This window comes from Canis lupus, chromosome X, assembly GCF_048164855.1.
Source record: "Canis lupus baileyi chromosome X, mCanLup2.hap1, whole genome shotgun sequence".
Lineage (NCBI taxonomy): Eukaryota > Metazoa > Chordata > Mammalia > Carnivora > Canidae > Canis > Canis lupus.
In genome coordinates, this window is record NC_132876.1 from 78,836,889 (window position 1) to 78,850,919 (window position 14,031).

General features: G+C 40.2%; 1 protein-coding gene across 4 annotated transcripts in view; it reads left to right on the forward strand.

Moving 5' to 3' along the window:
- The first annotated feature begins 341 nt into the window (after window positions 1-341).
- The window catches only part of WNK3 (WNK lysine deficient protein kinase 3), a 154,114-nt gene continuing 140,424 nt past the window's right edge, over window positions 342-14,031 (forward strand). The window contains exon 1 of one of the 4 annotated variants that reach the window (XM_072817553.1): window positions 342-536. The gene's annotated coding sequence lies outside the window, so the exon portion shown is untranslated. Of the gene's footprint in view, window positions 537-986; window positions 1,339-3,224; window positions 3,413-14,031 lie in introns of those variants that run through there. The other 3 variants (XM_072817552.1, XM_072817554.1, XM_072817555.1) reach the window with 3 other exon arrangements.

The window sequence follows — 14,031 nt, forward strand, 5'->3', positions numbered from 1 at the left end:
GAGCCTGCTTTAGGGGGAGGTGGCCTTTCCCCCCGCATGTGCGCAGTCAAGGAGACCAGCAGAGCAGAGAAGGGGCGGGGCTAGGTTTCTGAAGGGGTTGCTATGGCACCGAGGGGCCAGAGGAGGTTAACCGAACCCTTAAAACATTACTCCCTCCCCCACCCGTCACTGCCTAGGCCGAAGGCCATTGTTCCCAGCAAAATGGCGTCGGTAACTTCCCTCCGGGCCAGAGGCCTAAGTAAAGCTGAGGATGGAAAGGAGACTGGAGATGGGAACAAAAACTACAATTCCCAGGGTACACCTCACCCGCCTGCGAGGCGCAATGCACGTGCCTAGGCCTAGCGGTTACAGGCCGTCAAAACTCCGTTTCATAGCTTCACTTTCCCATCCCCACTTTCGTTGTTGCCCAGCCCCCGCGCGCGCGCACTGCGGCTCTGGGGGTGGGGGGGACATGCCGTGCCCGTTGCCCTCGCAACGTAACCAGGAGACCGGTATTCGTAAATCTGTGCTTCGATTTCTAATCCCGAAGCCGGCAGGTATGGATCTCGCGAGAAAAGACGGGAGTTGGAAAAAGGGAGTTAGGGGTGGTGGGTGAAAAGGTGTTGGCGGGTACCACATTTGCATTTAGAGGGTTGCGGATAACAGAGTGGATGGTGGGTGGCTGGGAAGTAGTGTGTGCTTAGACTTTTTTTTTTGGAGGGGGGAGAAGGTAAAGCAGCCGTAGAGAGAGAGCTTTTGAACACACAGGAGGTGTCACGCGTGTTTTGCAAAGGAGAGAAGCCTTTATCCTGCTCGACGCGCATCCCTCTCTCCCGCTGCGTTGAAGAGGGCGGGGGAGGAGTGCGCACGCCCTAGTTGGCTAGCCACTCAGCACCTCGCAGTGATAGGGGCTGTTCGGAGTTGGGGCTGCTCCGTCGGCTCTCTCCGCCCCTCCCCCTCTTCTTTCCTCCCCTCCCTTCCCCGCCCCCCTCCACCCTCCTCTCCTCTCCAGAATTCCCTGGCTGGAGTACGCGTGCGCTTGCTCTGCTCCCGGGAGAGCGCGAGCTTTTGCTCATACCCCGCTCCCCTAACCCCGCCCGCTCTTTACCTACCGGCTGTAGCTGGCCCGGTGGGCTCGCGGGAGACGCTCGCGCGCGCACGCGCACACAACGCGGAGCGGAGCTCGAGACATCGAGGAGGGGAGTAAGAAGCATCGGAGGAGGCGATAGAGGAGGAGGCGGTGTGTGTATCTGTGTGTGTTCTACCGTGTGGCTCGTCGAGGGGCGAGCGGAGGCTTGAAAGAGGGCGAGGGAGAAGCGAAAAGAGTCCGAGTCTCTGTCCGTGAGAGCCTCTAATCTGGTGAGGGTCCCGGGCCGGCCAGGGCTCTGGGAGAGAGGGAGGAGGCCGGGGGGCGTGTCTGGGATCCGGCTGAGAGATGAATGGGCCGGGGATGAATGGAGGGAGGCAGCAGCGGCCAAGAGTCTGTTCCGAGTAAGCGCCCTTAGTGGAGGGGGGGGGGGCGGCTTGACCGAGGCTGGGTGATTGCTGTCGCCAAGAGGTATGGGACGAGGTCGGGCTTGGGTCTTCGAGGTTGTCGGAGCCGCTGTCCGTTTGAGCGAATGGGCAGAGAGAGAAATTCTAAGGGAGACAAGTGGGGAAGGGCAGGTTTGGGGTTGAGGTGCGTTTTTTTGTCTTCTTTGCTGCTTTTGTTGAGGGTGGCAACTTTGGGAGTTGATGGAAGAAGACTAGGGAATGGGGAAGGTGAGGTGGATACTTGAGGGGGACCGGGAGATGGTTGACAAAGGACTCAGTGATCGTTTGAGTGCGATTGAGGCTGCTGAAAGAGAAGATCGCTTCAGGTGTGGGAAGTTGAGTTTCAGTGGGTAATGGGGTAGGGGAAAGTGGATTTAATTTAGAGATTCATTTGATGTGTGAAAGTCGATAGGACTGCATCAGGTGAGGGAATATTACTGTCTGTGTAAGTGGGTTAGGTTCAAGGAGATTGAGAGGTGTTATTTGGGAACGGGTGGTGTTTTCTGTGACTGACAGCTTGGGGGTGGGGAGGGAATAGTATGGTTTAGTATAAAAGTGGTGAGGTGACTTCACTGTACTGAAAGAGGTTTTGTTTGACTAGTTAAGAAGGTGAAACATTTATGGAGTGGGCTGTGGGTGGAAATCCTTCCCTATCTTGGGAGTTGATAGACCCTGTTTTTTTTTTTTCTTTTTAAAAGATTTTATTTATTCATTCATGAGAGACACAGAGATAGAGGCAGAGGCATAGGCAGAGGGAGAAGCAGGGTCCATGCAGGGAACCCAATGTGGGACTCCATCCTGGGACTCCGGGATCATGCCTTGAGTCAAAGGTGTCAACCACGAAGCTACCCAGGCATCCGGATAGACCCTGTTAAAATGAAATTGAACCCTCAAAACAGATGCGAGTGGTATGGATATTCCTTCTTAAGAGTTGCCTTTGACTAAAGCAATTACATGAATAAATACTCTTTTAAGTTGTGAAAATCTTCTGTGTAGTAGTGATTGCTTCCAACTTTGGGAGGCATTGTTACCTGTTTTTCACTTACCGTAAGTTGTAACAATCAAGATAACTTTTGAAGAGATCTCAGTATATGACACAGAGCATCAGGTGTCTTCTAGATAGTCTCTAACCTTTAAGTTGATGAATTTAAAAATTGTTTAAAGTCAGGAGCCTAAAGGAAAGCATACTCTGCATTAAAGGATAGCTAAAATGTACTAAAGCTGATTTTGAATGCTAAAATAATTATACGTGATCTTTTTTGGTCATTTTGAATTTACCTTGTTTGAAAATTGGCACTTGCTGTTTTCCTGTGAGTTTAAATTGTAGCAGATTACTAGGACATTTTGTTCTCGAATACATTACTTATCTTTTGGTAAGGATACCTTGTGATGGTCTCATTCTGTTCTGGGTCAAGATTAATAGTTCATGGATTTGTAACTTTTCATGGTTACTTTCTACAAACTTTACTGACATATACTCATTATCTTGGAAATGTTGCAAATTTGAGAACATTCCCATGCCCTTTTTCTTTTATTCTGCTTTGATGTTGGAAAGAGTGTAATCCTTGTTTTGGCTACCCAGAATTTAAATACAAAAGCTGATACTATGTTCTTATTCTCATAGAATAAAATGAATACTTAGTGTATTAAGCAATAGAGTAGAAGTATAAAAGCACCATGAGAGCCTGGGAATGTTGCACCAACTTTGGCGGCAAGGTAGCCTCCCAGTTTTGAACTAGATATTTGGAGTGGAAGAACTTTCAGGTTTTGAGGCTAGGAAGTTTAAGTTTGGTATATCTGGAGAGTGGGTTGAAATAAGGCTGGAATCTTAGATTGAGTCTGGGGTGAAGGACTGCCCTGCCGGATTTGGAGCCGTTGACTATTTAAGAAGGGGAATAACGTAAGCAGATTTTTGGTATTCATCTCTCTGCCTTTGCTTCTGATGTCCCAACCCGCCCCCATCCCCCCCCCACCTGGAATGTTCTCTCCCCCTCCCTTTGAATTTGAGCTCCTTTTTAGACTAACCTCTGTCATTAGTTATTCCTGAAAGCCTTTCCTGCTCTCCCCCATCTTCTTCCCTTTCCCTAGCAGCCTCCACTAAGCTACATTAGATGCCCCTCTTTAGTGGTCCCATCACACCTTGTACATATTTTAATTACTGTGCTTCTGTTGGTAGGCAGCAGGAAAGTTATTTGCCTTTTTTATACCTAAGAGAGAAAATAAAGCACAGAAAGATAAGACCTGCTCTATTAAGTAAGTGGTGGACCCTGGAATTTTGACTTCTAGACCAATGTTGATCCTCATATCACAAGTCTGCATTTTTGATGTAATTATTCCATGGTGTTTTAGGAGTTAAATTTCTGTAATTCAAACTTTAATTATCTTCCATAAAGTACAGGAATTTTTCATTAAGGTGTACATTACTTAGCCAGTAAATGATAAAGCCAGTGGTTGCATAGTACCAGAATAGTAATAAAGGAGAATTGTTATATTACTATAAGATTTCTAGTCAGATAATTTACTTTAAAAATTAACAGAAGGTCTAAATTTTTGTGTATATGTTTGTGGGGGAGGGGATTGTGTGCAAGGAAAAAAAACCCTTCAGTACCCCATCTTAGCATAAGTAGACCAGCTCTGTTTGCAGATTTACTTGATTATGTCTCTTGGCTAAAGTCCATTATACTTTCAGAGAGGTGGGTTTTTTTCCATTTTTTGTTTGAGATCATAAAAATTATGGCACTGTTAGGAGATATTTGATGATTGTAAAGGACATCTATAAAAGCATTCATTCAGAAATTTCCAAAACTTTGAGAGTAGAATTTGATGCCATTTTAAATTGTTTTGGTAGAACTTGTCCTGAGATATTTGATTTAGGAAATGTTGAGGTTAAGTTATTGCAGTAGTGAGCCTTTAATTCTCCTTTCTTCAGGGCTATTTTTTTCATTAACAGAAATGAAGTAACATTGTTTTCTGTGTTTTAACCTGGTAACCTTTTATTGTGATAAAATTTTAGAGTGCACAATTAAGTAACTTCATGATGTTGCATATTTAGTTCCAAAACATTTTCATCTATGGATTTGCCTATTCTAGATAGTTCATATAAATGAAATCATGCATTACATTACCTTATTGTCTGGCTTTTTTCACTTCACATGTTTTTGAGATTCAATAATGTTGTGGCATGTTATCAGTATTTCATTCCTTTGTTTTAAAAAGTTTGTTTGTTTTTAGTAATCTTTATATGCAATGTGAGTCTCAAACTCACAACCTTGACAAGAGTTGCCTGCTCTTCTGACTGAGCCAGCCAGGTGTCCCTATTATTTCATTCCTTTTTATGGTTTCCTTGTATGGGTATATTACATTTTGTTTATTTATTCATCAGTCCATAGTCATTTGGGATCTTTCTACCTTTTGGCTTTATGCATAATGCTCATATGAATATTTGTGTACAGGTTTTTGTTTGAACACCTGTTTTCAATTCTTTCAGATATGTACCTAGAAGTGGAAATACTGAGTCATATGGTAGTTCTGTTTTAACTTGTTGAGGAACCACCAAACTGTTTTCCACAGTGGCTGCACCATTTTACATTCCCACCAGCAATGTACAAGGGTTCTAATTTCTTCACATCCTCACCAACATTTGTTACTCTCTGGGTTTTTTATGAAATGGGATCTCATTGTGGTTTTTATTTGTCTTTCTGTAACGACTAATGATGTGTAGCATCTTTTTATGTGGTCGTTGACTATTTGAATTTCTTCCTTAGAGAACTATTTAAATCTTTTGCCTGTTTAAAATTTTTTTATTGTTGACTTGGAAGAGTTTTTAAAGAATATATTCTAGATACTAGACCCTGATCAGACATATGATTTGCAAATATTTTCTTTCATTCTGAGTTGTCTTTTTACTTTTTTTAAATTTTGTTTATTCATGAGAGAGACACAGAAAGAGGCAGAGACATAGGCAGAGCAAGAAGCAGGCTCCCCAGGGGGAGCCTGATGTGGGACTCCATCCCAGGACTCCGGGATCACAACCTGAGCTAAAGGCAGACGCTCAACTACTGAGCCACTCAGGTGTCCAGTCTTTACTTTGTTGATAGTGTCTTTTGATGCACAAAAGGTTTGAAATTTGAAGTCCAGTTTATCAATTTTTTGTTGCTTGTGCTTTCAGTGTTATATTTAAGAAACCATTGCCAAATCCAAGACAATGAAGATTTTTTTAAATTTATTTTTTATTGGTGTTCAATTTACTAACATACAGAATAACCCCCAGTGCCCATCACCCATTCACTCCCACCCCCCGCCCTCCTCCCCTACAATGAAGATTTACTCCTATCCCTTCTTTGAAGAATTTTATTGGTCTAGCTTTAATATTGAAGTCTTTGATCCACTTTGAGTTAATTTTTGTATATGGTATGAGGTCAGGGTCCAGCTCTATTCTTTTGTATGTGGATTATCTTGACTTTTTTTTAAACCAGAACTTTTTTTAAAAAATATTTTATTTATTTATTCATAGACACAGAGAGAGAGAGGCAGAGACACAGGCAGAGGGAGAAGCAGGCTCCATGTAGGGAGCCCGATGTGGGACTCGATCCCGGGTCTCCAGGCTCACACCCCACGCTGCAGGCGGCGCCAAACTGCTGCGCCACCAGGGCTGCCCTTATCTTGACGTTTTATAAACTATAAAATAGAAAAGGGGGTGGGAGGTACAAGCTTCCAGTTATGGAAGTAATAAGTCACAGTGATAAAAGGTACAGCATAGGGAACATAGTTAATGATATTTTAATAGCATTATATGGTGACAGATGGTAGCTACACTTATGGTGAGCATAGCATAATATAAGGACTTGTGGAATCACTATGTTGTATGCCTGAAACTAATGTAACATTGTGTGTAAACTATACTTCAAAAAGATACATAATATACAATATTATACATGTATTTAAGTGATGCTATTTTGTAGCAATATGTAGTTATTCTTTGGGCATTTGTGGAGGAGAAATGTTTCTAAATGCATTTTTGAAGGTCATGCTTTATATTTGAAGAGTGGGGATATTCTAAAGCTCTTTGTGAGGCAGTGAGACTTTCATGGTCAGGAAACTTCAATATGGCAAGCTAGACAATCCTTATGGTAAAGTTGCATAAGTGTTTTTTTTTTATAAAGAGTATTATTTTTATTTTCAGATTGTTTGTGTAGGGTGAAATCTTTGCTTAAAACTTGTGGGGGGAGAGCAGCCCCAGTGGCGCAGCGGTTTAGTGCTGCCTGCAGCCCGGGGCATGATCCTGGAGACCCAGGATCCAGTCCCATGTCGGGCTCCCTGCATGGAGCCCGCTTCTCCCTCTGTCTGTGTCTCTGCCTCTCTCTCTCTGTGTGTTTCTCTATGAATAAATAAATAAAATCTTTAAAAAAGAAACCTTAAAAAAAACTTGGGGGGGGGGAAGCAGATTTAGTTTATAATTAACCAGAAATTGGCATTGGATTTATCCTAAAAGCAGACATATCTATGTGTTACATTGTTTCTGAGCTGGCTTCTTGACCAAAACATATATCAATCAGTACCTTGTGGAGACTTTTTATTTGTAGCTTAGGCTATAATCACCTGTACATTGTCCTATTCATTTAAGAATCATGTAAGATTATTTTAGTTCAACAGAACTAAACTTGTAAAAATGAGAATTAAAATTTAGCATGGTACAATTGATTTGTAAATCTCAGCCTATAGTTAAGTGTAATTAAAATAGGGACATTATCTCAAATTGTTTTAAACACTAGGGCATGTGCGTGTGTTGAATAGGAGAGTGGGAAATTGGCTTGATCAACCCCAAGACCTATGAGGTACTAGTTCAGCTCTGATGATATCCAATGCTGCCCAGAGCATAACTGAGGCTACTGTGGCATTTCCATTCAGAGTTAGCCTTTGAAGGTTTCTAGCAAGAGAAAAAAAAAAAAAAACAACAAACCCTTGACGATATGTGGTTCATTACCAAGTAAGGAACCTTTCAGATGCATTGATAACTTACTCTGAAGCTGTTAGTCCAAGTGAATTTTGGAGTATGACATACCAAACATATTTGTCATTCATTTAACTGTATTGTGTCCTTCTAGTGTGCAGAGTTGATGTGTTGGGAATAGATGAAAAGGAAACAAAGCAGGCAATGACTCTGGTCTCTTTGAGAATACTTACTTTATGGTTGGTGGACAACAGACAGTTAACAAATCTATCAGAACATAAATGCTGAGAAGAATGTGTTTTCTAAAAAGATTTTATTTTTAAGTAGTCTCTATACCCAACATAGGGCTCAAGCTCACAGTCCTAAGGTCAAGAGTCTCATGCTCCACCGACTGATCCAGCCAGGAACCCTGAGAAGAAATTTTCTTAAATGGTGCTGGGATGTTAGAGAGAAGCCTCTTTAGCTCAGGTGGTTAGTTTGGAAGGCTTCTTTGAGGAGGTGACTTTGAAGAGAGATCTGAATGTTAAGAGACCAGCAGTTCTTAGTATCCCTTCTGTTAATTTTTATTTTATTAAATTATTAATTTATCTCTTCTAAACACTTTAGATTTCTTAATATTTTATTTTTATTTATTTTTTTTAAAAGAATTTATTTTATTTATTCATGAGAGGCACAGGGAGAGAGAGAGAGAGAGAGAGAGAGAGAGAGAGAGGTAGAGACACAGGCAGAGGGAGAAGCAGGCTCCATGCAGGGAGCCCAACGTGGGACTGGATCCCGGGTCTCCAGGATCACGCTCCGGGCCGAAGGCGGTGCTAAACCGCTGGGCCACCGGGGCTGCTCCAGGTTTCTTAATATTTTAAATGTGTGAGTTACCTGTCTTTGTTTCTAAGGAAAAAAGAAACTAAACCCAGGTACATTCCTTATGAGAAGAGATTGTGTCTGCAAGTGAAAATGTCACTGGAGTAGGAGTCAGCCTGGGTTCTGGTCTTAACTTCAGTGTAATCTTGTGTAAGTCTGTAAGCATCGATTTCCTCACTTGTTACTAAACAAAACAAAAGTCCTACCTATTTTGCAGGGTTTTTTTTTTTGGCTAATTAAGTGAAAAAATATACTTTGTAAATTCTACAACTACGCATGAAATACAGTGTGTTCTATTAACATATTTTTGGAGTCAAAGTTCCTCAATTGAGAAATGTTTTCCTACCAATTTAAAGCTTTCCTGTCTCTAACCATCTGGTAAATTTTAACACCAAATATTGAAACTCATTGATTATTCAGGAGGGGTTGGGTTCTTAGAAAGTGGTAGTGTGGTAGAAAATATGTTGGATTTGGAGCTAGAAAATGGGTTCCAGAATTCTCCCCTTCACTTACTGGCTTTGTGACTTGGGCACGATGCTAAACTTTTTTGGCCTTCCTAATTTTCAGAATTCAGGGCAATACCAAATAGCTCTCAGAGTTGTTAGGAGTAATCAAGCTAAATACATGAAGTTCTTATGAAAACTATAAAGCAAGGTTTGATAACCTTTTTTCTGTAAAGGACCAGATTGTATAATTTTTTTTTTTTTGCGGGTTTTGCGGTTTTGTGGGCCATGAAGTCTGTTGCAACAACTCAGCTCTGCTGTTGTAGCAGCCATAGGCAATATGTAAATGAATGAGTGTGGCCGTGGTCCGATAAAACTTTATGAACACTGAAATGTGAATTTCAAATAATTTTTCTGTCACAAAATACTATTCTTCTTTTGATTTTATCCCCCAACCATTTAAAAATATAAGAATCTTTCTCAGCCTACCTGTTGTACAAAAACTGGCAGTGAGGTGAGTTGGGTTTGGCCTGAGGGCTGTATGTAGTTTTTCCACCACTGTTGTAAAGGGTTAGGCAGAATAAAGTGTTAATTAGGGATTTGAGGGCAGCCTGGGTGGCTCAGGGGTTTAGCCCCGCCTTCGGCCCTCTGCGTGATCACGGAGACCCGGGATCGAGTCCCACGTTGGGCTCACTGCATGGAGCCTGCTTCTCCCTCTGCCTGTGTCTCTGCCTCTCTCTCTCTCTCTCTCTCTCTCTGTGTCTCATGAATAAATAAATAAAATCTTAAAAAAAAAGAAAGAAAGAAATAACTTAAAAAAATAATTAGGGATTTGAGGGTAGGTGATTGATAAATATAAAGCTAGGTGCCCCGATAAATATAAATTGTTTAATTTTGATAATGAAAGAAGGTGGAGATCATTTCAGCCCCTTTTTTAATTTGGACCTAGAGGTTTCGTCACACAAAATGAGCATCTTGAATTGAGGAAATGATCTTGCCAAAGCAAAACTGGATGATGGAAATGAGAAAGAAGATAGTTTTAGTGTTACAAACTCCCAAGGACTGTAATGTGGTTGTGTATTGTATGTACCTGTGTAGTTCAGGGTTGTGTATAGTGTTATGCACGTGGCGCCACATCTTATGAGGCCCCATACTAATGAGTAAGGAGTAGACTTGGGAGTACAGTGCCTGAGTTGAATTCTGGCCCTGGTTTTTACTAGCTGTGTGATTTTAGAGAAGTTAACTTAATTTTTTGAGCTTAGTTTCCTCATTTGTAAAATGGGAATAAAAATATTATCTACCTCAAGATTTTTGTAATGATTACATGAGAAAATGCATGAAGGGGCTTACAGTGCTCGGCACAAAACACTCAAGGAGTGTTAATTGATGATATTTATTTGGTTTTATGTTGTACATGCCTTATTTGTTTTTTCCTTCCTTCAGTTATTTTGAAAAATGATAATATCCTTTTTTTAAGATTTTATTTATTTATTCATGAGACACACACACACACACACACACACACACACACACACAGAGGCAGAGACATAGGCAGAGGGAGAAGCAGGCTCCATGCAGGGAGCCCAATGCGGTACTCGATCCCGGGTCTCCAGGATCACACCCTGGGCCAAAGGCGGCGATAAACTGCTGAGGCACCTGGGCTGCCCCAAAAATGATAATATCCTTAACTGGTTCTTTTGTACAGATTGTTGATGGACAATTCTGCTATAAAGGATTAAAATAACATAGAGATAGATTAAAACCTTAAGGTCCACCTTTACACAATTTCTGCCCTCTGGTAGGTACCATTATTAAGACTTGACTGTAGGGGCACTAGGCTGACTCAGTTGGTAGAGCATGTAACTCTTGATCTCAGGGTTATAAGTTTGAACCCCACTTTGGGTGTAGAGATTACTTAAAAATCATAGAAAAATCCTTAAAAAGAAGAGTTGACTGTAAACTTGTACTGTCCTTTTTTCTCTGTATTTATATGCATATACATATACAAGTAAAAATATATATATGTTTTATGACTTGCTCTTTTCCCAAAGATATGACTTAGGATTCTTTTCATGTCGGTCTGTCTCTCTCTCTATATATCCTCTCTCTATATATATTTATATATATGTGGAGAATGAAGTAGCTATATATATATATATATATATATATATATACACACACACACACACACACACACACATTCTCTTTAATGAATACATAGTATTTAATACAACTTGCTTCTTTAACCTGTCGGATAAATTAGGAACATATTTTTCCAGGATCCCTGGGTGGCGCAGCGGTTTGGCGCCTGTCTTTGGCCCAGGGCGCGATCCTGGAGACCCGGGATCGAGTCCCACGTCGGGCTCCCGGTGCATGGAGCCTGCTTCTCCCTCTGCCTGTGTCTCTGCCTCTCTCTCTCTCTCTCTGTGACTATCATAAATAAATAAAAATTAAAAAAAAATAAAATAAAAAAGGAACATATTTTTCCATGCTGTTTTGTATGCATTTAAACATGACTTGCTCTTTTCCCAAAGATATGACTTAGGATTCTTTTCATGTCGGTCTGTCTGTCTCTCTCTCTCTATATATATATCCTCTCTCTATATATATTTATATATATGTGGAGAATGAAGTAGCTATATATATATATATATACACACACACACACACACACACACATTCTCTTTAATGAATACATAGTATTTAATACAACTTGCTTCTTTAACCTGTCGGATAAATTAGGAACATATTTTTCCATGCTGTTTTGTATGCATTTAAACATACATGAGTACATTTAGAAACAGGGTTTTGTGAGTTTTTTCCACATAAGATATATATATGTTGTACTATAATTTATTGTTTTTCACTTAATAGTATTTATGTGTAGATTTTTATACTTCATATATATCCATTTCTCATTTTTAAAACATGTATATTATTACGTAGTACAGATGTATCACTGCTTATTTTACCATTCTCTCTTATAGATGGATATTTAAGTTCTTTTCAATATTTTTTGCTATTCCAAACAATGCTTCAGTAAGAGTCCTAGTGCATACATAAATTTGTATACATACAAGAATATTTCTTACATACATACTAAAAAGTGATTGCTGGTGATAAGTATGCATTAAGATACTTGGAATTTGTCAAATGAAAAGGCTATTCCAGTTTGTCTGCCAAGAGTGCACGAAGTGCTGAATTTCTCATATGCTTCTCAATATATAATATTAACAGAGTTTTAGGCTCATCTGATGGACAAAAAATATTAAATTGTTTGAATTTGCGTGTCCCTGCTTACTAAAGAGTTTGAGCCATCTTTCTACCATCCATGTATTGGCCATTTTTTATTTCCTACTGATTTTTTTAGTTCTTTATATATTCTGGATATTAATGCTTTGCTGTACATGTTGCAGATGTTTGCTCCCAGTCTGTTGCTTAGCTTTTAACCTTGTTCATGGTCAAATGGCCAAATGTGTTAGCTTTTTTATTAATGGTCGTTGCATTTTGTCTTTTTATGAGAGCCTTTCTTCAGGTTAAAAATATATTCATCCATATTTTCTTTTAATAGTTATATAGTTTTGCTTTTACATTTAGCTCTTTAGCCTACCTGGAATTTATTTTTGTGACTGGTTTTATGTAGGGCTTTAACATCCTCCCCCCGCATATAGAGAGAGCCAGTTGTTCTGACAGTGTTTATTATGCTATCTGTTCTGTGCTGAAACGACATTATTTAACTCACTATGGCTGTATTATATTACAGTTTTCTTTATATAGGTATTGCATGTTTCTTCTTGAGTTTATTCCTAGATGAATATAACTTTGTTGCTCTTATGTACAGGATAGTGTGTGTGTTTAAAATCTCAGTGACCTACCTTCCTTCTTTACACCCAGTCCTTCCCTCCCCTTCCTCGTGCTGCCCATCTCCAGTGCCCTCACCTTAGAATAGTTGTTTTTTGTTGTTGTTTTATTTTTTTAAAAGATTTTATTCATTTATTAAATATTTTAATTTGTTTATTTGATAGGGAGAGAGAGAGAGTGCATGTGCGCACACTAGCAGGAGGAGCAGCAGAAGGAGAGGGAGAGGGGATCCCTGGGTGGCGCAGCGGTTTGGCGCCTGCCTTTGGCCCAGGAGACCCGGGATCGAATCCCACGTTGGGCTCCCGGTGCATGGAGCCTGCTTCTCCCTCTGCCTATGTCTCTGCCTCTCTCTCTCTCTCTGTGACTATCATAAATAAATAAAAATTAAAAAAAAAAAAGAAGGAGAGGGAGAAGCAGGCTCTCCGCTGAGCAGGGGGCCCCACGCAGGGCTCCGTTGGGCTCTATCCCGGGATCATGATGTGAGCTGAGGGTAGATGCTTAATTGAGTGAGCCACCCAGGCACCCCAAGATTTTATTTATTAGAGACAGAGAGAGATCACAAGCAGGGGTAAGGGGCAAAGGGAGAGGGAGAAGTAGGCTCCCTGCTGAGCAGGAAGCCCAACAATGTGGGACTAGATTCCAGGACCCTGGAATCATGACTTGAGCTGAATGCAGATGCTTAAGTCACCGAGCCACCCAGGTGCCCATAGAATAGTTGTTTCTTAAATTACATTTTCTAACTGATTAGTGCGGATGTATAGCAAAGCTATTGATTTCTGTTTGTTGATTTCATCTTTGGCCTTTCCTCTGAGCTCTCTTGTTAGTTCCTATTATAGTTTTTTAGTTGATTTGCTTGGATTTTCTAGATAGATAATCATATAACCTGCAAGTTTTGAATTTTGTGACATACTTTCCAATATTCATACATGTTTTATTTCCTTAAGTGGTAGCAGTGATAATAAGAATTGTTGGCTTATTCATGACTTTAATTATTGTTTATGCGAAAGATGTTTAACCTCACTCATGAGATAAATGCTAATTAAAACCACACTGAGATTCCTTTTAAAAATCTATCAGTGTTAAAAGTCAAAACGTTTGATAACACCTTTTTGTTTTCAAGGTTCTGGGGTAAAGGACAGCTTCATACATTATAGGTGGAAGTTTGAATTGGTATAATGCCCATGGAAGGCAGTTTGGCAGCGTTATATAAAGATGCACACAAAAAAAGATGCACAGGCATTATATGTATTATACTGGATATATTAGCATACTTCAATGAAAGTTAAATATGCAAATTTATTTTGATCCAACAATCTCACTTCAGGGAATACATATATATACACACACCCACACGCATATATACATACATATATGCAAAGTATGCGATGTTATCTGTCATAATAACCT